Below are 10,404 nucleotides of genomic sequence, written 5' to 3' on the forward strand. Positions count from 1 at the left end.
ACTGTTGAACTCTTGAAGAAGAGACTAAGGAAAAAACTTTTTTTTTACAGAAGTTTGGGTATGACGGCCAATAGTTTGTGTGTAGATTGAATCATAATTTCTTTCTGCCATCATTTCTATGACATTTACCAGGAATAGACAGCATCTAAGGGAAACTTGTACACTACCGTTCAAAAGTTTTGGGTCACATTTCCTTGTTTTTTAAAGAAAAGCTATTTTTTGTCCCATTGATCAGAAATACAGTGTTGTAAATTGTAAATTACTATTGTAGCTGGAAACTGCAGATTTTTTTATGGAATACCTACATAGGCATACAGACACTTTTCCAGTGTCTGTGTTCTTTTGCCCATCTTAATCTTTTATTTTTATTCGTCAGTCTGAGATATGGCTTTTTCTTTGCAACTCTGCCTTGAAGGCCAACATCCTGGAGTCGCCTCTTCACATTTGATGTTAAGACTGGTTTTGCGGGTACGATTTAATGAAGCTGCCAGTTGAGGACTTGTGAGGTGTCTGTTTCTCAAACTAGACACTCTAATGTACTTGCCCTCTTGCTCAGTTGTGCACCAGGGCCTCCAACTCCTCTTTCTATTCTGGTTAGGGCCCGTTTGCGCTGTTCTGTGAAGGGAGTAGTACACAGCGTTGTATGAGATCTTCAGTTTCTTGGCAATTTCTCACATGGAATAGCCTTCATTTCTCAGAGCAAGAATAGACTAGCGAGTTTCAGAATAAAGTTCTTTGTTTCTAGCCATTTTAAGCCTGTAATCGAACCCACAAATGCTGGTGCTCCAGTTACTCAACTAGACTAAAGAAGGAGTTGTATTGCTTCCTTAATCAGAACAACAGTTTTCATCTGTGCTAACATAATTGAAAAGGGGTTTTCTAATGATCAATTAGCCTTTTAAAATGATAAACTAGGATTAGCTAACACAACATGCCATTGGAACACAGGAGTGATGTCTACATTGCATTTCTGATCAATTTTATGTTATTTTAATGGACAAAAACAATTGCTTTTCTTTCAAAATCAAGGACATTTCTAAGTGACCCCAAACCTTTGAACGGTACTGTATATGGGGTGGATGGTGTCCATATTAGGACAGCCTTATATCGGGCTGTCCTAATATTGACAACCTTGGCGTAATCTATAGTCTCTTGACTGTTTTTTTTTTCTAGAGCGCCAAAAGAGGTATTTACATTTAGCAGATGCTCTTATCCAGAGCAACTTACAGTAGTGAGTACATACATTTTCTTACTGGTCCCCTGTGGGGATTGAACCCACAACCCTGGAGTTGCAAGCGCCACGCTCCACCAACTAAATCACACGGTATAATCCTTTTGGGATCAGGCCTAGGGTACATACCACATATAGGAGTGATGAGAGAACATGAAAAACAGATCAAACAGTAGCAGGAATCAAAAACATCTCCTGGAAACCATGGAGACAGGGCAAAGCTCCCCCATGAATCTTGAGCCTGGAATTGTATCTGTTTAATTGGGGTATGAAAATCACTCAGATACATATGTCTATATATTACTGTTGATGTATCTGATGTAGAACATCATTACATCAGCGAAAGCCATTCATCCCTGTAGGCTTTCCTCACAGGACAAATTATTCCACCACCACCCACCGACACTATCAATACTACACTATACCAAAAATAGATCTTATTCCAAAGATAGCCATCATATTTATCCAGCAGCTGAGCTTTCTATTCAAAAGCCTTTTGTGCTCCAAGAGGAACATAGGTCACTGGCGAATTGCCGCATTCCTGTTCTGTATTTCGCTAGCCTGTGAAGAAGTGTAGCAATAGCAGTTTCCCACGTCATCCCTTCTAACCTTATCTCCTATTTTGTGCTTCCTCTCTTCCTCTTTCTCTTCCTCTTTAATTTGACGTTCTAGGTTAGTGGCTGTTCAGCAATGCTGCCTCCTGACCCTTTCCCCATGTCCTCACCGTTAGTAGTTGAATTGGTTAAACTAACTCGCCGTCTTGATTTACCACCACCTGGGCCATCGAATCGCTAGACTTTCAGTGGCTCAGCTGGGTGTTGTCAAGAGAGTGGGAACATGTGATCCAATATCGAATACCAGTGTGAGGTCATGAGGAAGGAAGCAAAGCTGTTCAACAGCACAGGGACACCTGTGACCATTAGTTCTTGGAAACATCCAGTTAGCTCAAATCATCACGATAAGGGTGTCCTCATAGCGGTGTCAATATATGTCAATATTTGTTGAGTGGCTCCTGCAGTATCGTTGGTGTTGCAAAGGGAAAACCATTGACATTCAAACATCACAGTTCTAGTTTGATTAGTCCCCACCAATTAGCTTAATAAAACAATTAGCACATATGCAAATAGAAGAATGAATTAATCCCATGGCACCACTTCAGTAATTAGCCCAGAATCCTGGGATTCCACTGTATTGATTACAAACCAACAGTCCAGATGTGATGTGGGGACCAACGCCAATAGAGAGAGAGCGAGGGAATACAGCAGGGTAATTAAAAATATAAATATTTTATTTTTACAGTTAGGGTTAATTCATTAGAAGAACTTGTCCTGATGCTTAGCACACTTGGAACGTTGACACAGATAATCTTCCAGGACCTCCGGAAACCAAGAAGGAACTTGTTGTTTAAACAAAAGATGTAAGCCATAGGAATAAAAACACTGAGAGGAGTAAAAACAAAAAAACGAGGCACATCATTGACAAAACAAACACCTTTAAATATTAATTGGATACTGGAGGCTATAGCTTAGTTTTCTTCCACAAATGTGGGAATCTTCAAACATTCAATTGCCAAGGCCAGCTTCGGTGCTTAATCGAGCTGTAATCTTCTGATTTTAGCCCTCCTAGGGGGAGACATCTGGGTCTTCCAGGAGGTTGCACATGCACACTGTATAACGTAAACTCCAAAGTATGTAATTATAATGAGACCATCTTACATGACACTGAAATTTCTAAGATTTTCACAGGTCATTTGAAACGATTGACTTTCTAACCGGAGAGTCAATAGATAGATACAGTACCTACTACCACACTCTGAATTCAATTCAATCCAACCCGTGTTCTTGTATTGATGCAGTTCTCAGCTCTTTATTTTAATTTCATGATTCATAATTCAAATCAAATGGGATTATTTCTGTGAGGATTATGCGGGATAATGACACAACAAGATTGCCATCTCATGAAAAACCATCACCATGGAGGCATTGGCCCTAACCTACAGCCACAGAAGTTTGGATCCTGCTAGCACTGCTGAGACCGAGGCTGAGACCAGGGCTGAGACCAGGGCTGAGACCAGGGCTGAGGCCGAGGCTGAGGCCGAGGCTGTCCTGATATGGACACTGTAATACTGCCACATCTGCATTCAGAAAAGCAATGGCTCTGATTATTGGTCTGACAAACACATACAAGCAGCCCAGGCGTTTAATGCAATACTGTAGGGTAGAATTTAGAGAGTGAAGGTGGTAACAGGGAGCACGGATTTCAGAGGTTGGCCTAAGAGTGGACAACGATGTCAACCATCGTGTGTTAGCACGTGATTGATTGCATGCTGCCAGGTGGATTGCAGAATCCCCATAAATTGGACACTTGTTAAGAATAAGGCTGGGTGGTCGCTGTCCATGGTATAATTTAACAAAGCCATCCCATTGTGGTGCTGAACAGACAGCAGCGCACAAAAGCATACACTTTTGATTGCTTGATCAATAACAGGAAATTAGTTTCTGTCCCACAGCCTGGTCACTTACGGAAAAAGCACATTAATTCATCATGCGATCTCTTGTGAAATAAATGTGACAACATGGGGATGAAAAATGTAAACATGCAATACCATGAAAATATCCGTGACAACATTTGAGCACATGAGAAAACCCATGTGTCAAATATCACTGAGAATATTTGACTTTGTTGAAAAGGCCCATGGAGTTGGTGGAAGAATCCTTTAATTCATGGACACTTGCTCAGCTGGGCCAGGGGCGCTTTAATTAGGTCAGGTGGAAATGTCCGACAGATCTTAACTCATTAAAAGAAGGAAATCGCCATCGCCCGACCTCGCTGCTTTCTCTTCCTTAACGCCGTCTAATCCAGACATTCTGTGTGTCCATGAATCCACCACAAACTACCCAGTAAATATACCACTTTATGGTTAAAGTAATTCCTGCCTCAGTCTCATCCATTCCTCTGTCACCTGACCCGTGACCACCTGTTCACCTTCACTGTCAGTCATCCTACCTGTCCAGCTACCCACACAGATTCCACTAACCTTGCAGTAGAAAATAAAATGTGACAACATGGGGATGCAAAGTTTAAACATGTAATACCATGAAAATATATGTGACAACATTTGAGCACACGAGAAAACCCATGTGTCAATTGTCACAGAGAATATAGTATAAGCATAATTGCCAATTACTTCAATTATGGTCCCCTGCAGGTTTTGTCTATTTCCAAGGACATCCCCAAGAAGGATTTGTTTTACATTGTGTCATGGTCCCCTGGATTACTTGGTCATAAAGCTCTCCTGGGATTTGAACTCAAAACCTCTTGGTTGCTACATAGGTATCTGAAGTTCCTGCTGTGCCGCCAGGTCTGTGGAGATGACAGAGATTAACTATACATACTGTATATTGCCAAGAATACATTTTTGCACTTTGCATTTAGTTTATACAACAACTTGAAGATGTTATTTCTGACACTACGTAAAACATATATTGTGTACTGTGGCCACAGTGGGACTGAGCATTAACACCTCTTGGTTGATAGTAACCTGAAAGGTCCTACTACACCACCAAGTATGTGAGCCTAAAACAGACATGGCTACAGACTTAGTGACAAGGACACATTCCTGCACTTTGCTAAAAGATGCCTATAATAAGGTAAATATTTGTCCAATTACCACCACCGACGTTACATCAATGTAAAACGTGCAGTGCTCAAGGACACTTGACAGAATATAAAAGAATGCTTTAGGGATTTGCACTTGGAACCTCTTGGTTTAGTGCATCAATGTTTCTGTGGTGCCACCAGGTTCATACTCATTTCTTGGAATGCGTGTTAACACACTCTCAAAGTGTTTGATGGTTATGCAAGTTGAGCGCCGCCTCCGACACTGTCTGTTAAGCGGACTTTGCAAGAGCACGTGTCTCTAATAAGCTGCAATGTGAAGAGGTTATTGTGTGCAATTACTTGTAAATGTAGCTGCAACTTGTTGCTAGAAAGTGCTGTAAATTTGTATTTTCTTAACTTGCTGACAAATGGCTCCCAGTTATTGTAAAATTAACATACAGGCTGCCACTAGCAAATACATGCCAGTAACCTATTGTGCCTCCACTGACATTTCGGTTTACAACATACAACATTACTTACTAATTGGCATCATGCTGAAGCAGCAGCAGCTCCTCAGAATATTAAAGGCATGGCTCATTTGAGGCTAGCATGGCTTTCAGCTAGCTCTTTTTGGTCTCCCATGAGAGGGAACGTCATCCCAGTTAATGTGATCTGCTTTATTCCGCTCATAAACATCACCCTTGTACACTGTCATTTCTCCAGCCTTGTTAAAGTCTGACCAGTGGATGTGATACCAAGTACCCTCCCACGCATTCAGAAATTGCATTTGTATCCCACACAGTTTTATCATTGGAATTACATGCAAAAGAGGAAAATATGTGCTTTAGGACCATGTGGATGCCTCTGAGAGGTCGGGTAGGCTGTTTGGTATGTGTTTACCCGACTGGATTTATGACTGCATGGACACCACAGAGCGGGCTGTCAGGCTGTGTGAAGGCAAAGCTTCTGGAAGGCTGGCTGGACCAGAGAGAGAGTTGAGCATAGTGAGTAGTTGCCACTGCTCTAGCCTCTAGTTAAATGTCAGATAGTAATAATGGCCACATCATATCGCTATCTAACAACAGTTGTTTGTATGAAAATGTTTTGTGGCCTTCGTTTTGTCCCGTTTCAGAATTTCATGAACTTGGCAAGCCTTCGCCATTTTGATGTACTGTTAGAGAGAGCTGGCCAAAAGTTGGCCTACATTAGCGATTATTTTTGCCTCAATCTAACTTGACCTGAATTCTGACGTTTTTTCAGTGCAATGTGAGTTGTATTATTCAGTATGGCAATGTAATGTTATTGATCTGTCAGTTTCCCTAGCTAATTCCCTACTTTTCACACTGACACCGTAATAATCACTTCTAGCCTTCGCTGTCATGGGAATGATTTCTTCATCCCACTCCTTTCTGTCTGACTCCAACCCACTACCGCAAGAACTGGTCCCAAACTCAACCGCAGTACCGGAATGTCATTTTAGGCTTATGTGAATCAGCTCACTTGCCAGCCATGGTCCCAGCAATTTTGCGCCCTATTGTCAATATCAAATGCGCAAAAATAACTTTAGAAATAGGTTAAATTACCAGAGATTCTTACATCGACCTTACATTGTATTACTGGGCTATTATCAGCCAATATTCTAGATGTAATTCGAAGAGAGCAGAGTTGGAGAGACTTGCACTTTCTCGTGAGCTATTGTATAACCTACCTTTTAGGAGTTGAAGATTGGAGAAACACGGGTGATCAATAAATAGTTATGCATATTTCTATGCAACTTAGTAAGCTATAGCTTAACCATAAGCCTATTTAGGAGGTACATTTCCTCGGAAAGATAACTGTACCGTGCTTCCCCACCTACTCTATATTGAAACCACACGCACACCTGTTCATGCAGTTATGGCTATCGAACTGGAAGCCGCAAGAATGACGGCTGTGACACTTGTTACGTTTTGAGTAGTCGTATAGGACAATGCCTGCATTGTAGGAGGGCGATATGCAGGCAGAGGCAAACTTATTGAAAATGAAAAGGAGCAATGCTCTCTCACCACAGCCTACCTTTTATGTTCACATTGTGCCTTTTCCTTTTCAATGATGACTGTATGTTTTGATTGCACTTCAACTCACGTTGGTTGAGCACCCTCCACTTCTGTTCATTGTCATTATTTATTTACAGACACTGTAGTATACTACAGTATAATCACGTTTAAGTTAACTTCATATTCAAGTTAACTGCCACGTGATTCTCCGCCCATGTAGGCAGTCTACACTATGTCAATGAGAGCATAGATACTGCGCGCACTTGAACTCTCCCACCCAACTAGGAGAGATAGACTACTGAAGGAGAAGAGGAACATTCTGAGTGTGTGAATAATGCGAGAAAAATAATACAATAGGTAGGCTAATACAATAGGTAGGCTAATGCATACAAATTACAAAGGGAACCATTTCAAAATAATCTGTGGGACAACAAAAATATTTTCACCCCAAAGTAGTGTGCCTGACCGAACACTCCTGCCTGCAGATGCTGCAATGATCACTGCCTGGTACACGCAGGTCCTGCAGGCATCCCGTGGCAATGCAACCCTCTAGTGAAGTCAGTGCACAACACTGTATGCTCGTCATATGCTCGTCATATCTTAGCAGGATCAGAAGGTGAGAGGGAAGACCAGTCTACAGAGCTCATGTGAATTTTGCAGTATATTCAGTGAATGATACAAAGTTTCATCTTGAATTGATGGGTAGACCGACAGTAGATTCAGCAGTTTAAGCTTAAAGCTACAGTCTGGGAATAATTATCATTTACATTTTTGAACCATTGATTCTATTCTTGGAGAATATAATGATAATATAAGGTAATTCTTGGTCATGCCTCATTTTAGGTGTATCAAATGGTGACAGGGGTCTCAGCTAGGGCTGTGGTGGTCACGAAATGTTGTTAGCTGGTGATTGTCAAGCAAATAACAGTCGGTCTCATGGTAATTGACCATTAATTAACATAAACACATTTAGCATCTCCTGGCTTCCAGGAACCACTGATGCAGACCTTTGGAACATCTACATTTAGAAAATGCTAATAAATCCATGTAATATAGCATACACCTTCACAATAAATCCATAATTTATTTTAGACCGGTCTAAAGAAACATGATATGAAGAAAATGTTGTCTATTTCAGAAGAACAGAATGGAATACTCTGAGTTGTCCTTATGTTAGGTCTTGATCTGGCTATGCCATATGGCTGTGGGCTACACTAGTTAATTTAGCAGACAAGGTTTGCTTAGAATTCCGTGGAATTATTTTATAGTATGAGGAATTCAATTGAACAAAGCTGAATAAAATGGAAAGGATATTTTCTTCAAATGATTTGAGGGAGTGCGCACATGCAGAAATAGGTACTCCTGTATGCTTAATTTAGAGTTTTAATACATTGTAAGGCTGCAGGATGTGACTAATGATGATTTGGGAAAAATCGCTTCAAAGGCATGAGCTCTGCTTTTTTTGTGTTGGCTGTACACACTTCATCAGGCTCTCATTCACAATTTGACAAGCACTTGATAATGGCTCGAATTTCCTAGTGGCATCCCCTTCGGGTGGCTATAATGCACCCTAAAAGAATCCATGCCTTTTGCAGCCCTTCTCCCTGAGTGCGGCCTGCTGCGAAGCACATCTCATCTCACTCACACGGTTCTTTGTCACTTGATTTCTCACAGGTTACAAGTGAAGACAGACACATTGGGGACGAAACTGCGCGCGTCCCTATTCAATTCCGAGGTGCCTATTGAAGATATTTGAAGAACTGTCCACATTTACTTTGTCAGCCAACAGGATGAGTAGGCCTAACGAACAGCAAAAGCACTAGCCAATTTACTATCACCCATAGTACAAAAGTTGACCTATTCTGTGTGAGAAGTAAATATTCCAAACATAGTCTGGGACAGTTGTGGGATGCGATAGATCCCAAATTAATACAACCACTAGCATTAAAAAAAAAACATTTTTACGCAATGAGGGTGAAGCAACAGATCAGAACGTTTAGCTTAAAATGTTAATGAACTATTAGTGTAACGATGTGCGCTGATAGTTGCAAGCAAGTTCAGGAAGTGAGTGTTTTAATAAAATAAACAGAACATAATGCAAAACAAGTAAAACTAACAGCACACAGACATGAAACAAAAACAATGACAGCTCTGAAGGAACCAAAGGGAGTGACATATATAGGGCAGGTAATCAAGGAGGTGATATAGTTCAGGTGAGTCTGATGATGCGCAGGTGCAAGTAACGATGGTGACAGCTGTGTGCCATAACGAGCAGCCTGGTCACCTAGAGGCCGGAGTGGGAGCACATGTGATAATTAGGCTATTTCTTCACATGACAGTAGGCTATAAACGTGAATGTTCCATTCTTGGGAAAACACTATTATCAAAAGTGACCACAAATGCGACTATTTATGTAAAAAGAAAGAAAAAAAGAATGGCACCGGAAGAAACATAATGTTTCTGTCACCGTCTCTTATGACCGAAAAGAGCTTCTGGATATCAGGACAGCGATTACTCACCTCGCACTGGACAAAGATTTTTTCTTTAACGAGTCTGATGCGAACGATTTAGTTCAGACACCTGACAAGCCCCAAATCCCTGTCATTCACATCAAGAAGAGAAAGAGATATCGGGGACATAGGTTGGTGTTATGTACTTGAGTGAAGACCCAAAAGCGGTTTTAACAGAAAACAGAGTTCTTTAATGAAAAAACAGGAATGGCATAAATCCTCTTCCAACGTAGTCAATGGAACAAAAGAACGTAGTATAATGCAGGATGCACCTGCCAGGCAGACTCCGACAGGATAGGACAAGGTGGAAGCAAACGGGACGACAGCTTGCTTCTGGCATCAAAAAACACAAACAAGAATCAGACACTGAAAGTAGCAGGAACAGAGAGAGAAATAGAGACCTAATCAGAGGGGAAGAGAGAACAGGTGTGAAAGAGTGAATGAGCTAGTTAGAGGAGATGTAGAACAGCTGAAGAATGAGAGACAGAGAAGGTAACCTAAAAAGACCAGCAGAGAGAGACAGAGTGAAGAGAAAGGACAGGAACAGACATAACAAGACATGACAGTACCCCCCCCCACTCACCGAGCGCCTCCTGGCGCACTCGAGGAGGAAACCTGGCGGCAACGGAGGAAATCATCGATCAGCGAACGGTCCAGCACGTCCCGAGAGGGAACCCAACTCCTCTCCTCAGGACCGTACCCCTCCCAATCCACTAGGTACTGATGACCACGGCCCCGAGGGCGCATGTCCAAAATCTTACGAACCCTGTAGATGGGTGCGCCCTCGACAAGGATGGGGGGGGGGGGCACGAGCGGGGGTGCGAAGAACGGGCTTAACACAGGAGACATGGAAGACCGGGTGAACGCGACGAAGATAGCGCGGGAGAAGAAGTCGCACTGCGACAGGATTAATGACCTGAGAAATACGGAACGGACCAATGAACCGCGGGGCCAACTTGCGAGAAGCTGTCTTAAGGGAAGGTTCTGAGTGGAGAGCCATACTCTCTGACCGCAACAATATCTAGGA

This window comes from Oncorhynchus masou, chromosome 28 (assembly GCF_036934945.1).
Source record: "Oncorhynchus masou masou isolate Uvic2021 chromosome 28, UVic_Omas_1.1, whole genome shotgun sequence".
Lineage (NCBI taxonomy): Eukaryota > Metazoa > Chordata > Actinopteri > Salmoniformes > Salmonidae > Oncorhynchus > Oncorhynchus masou.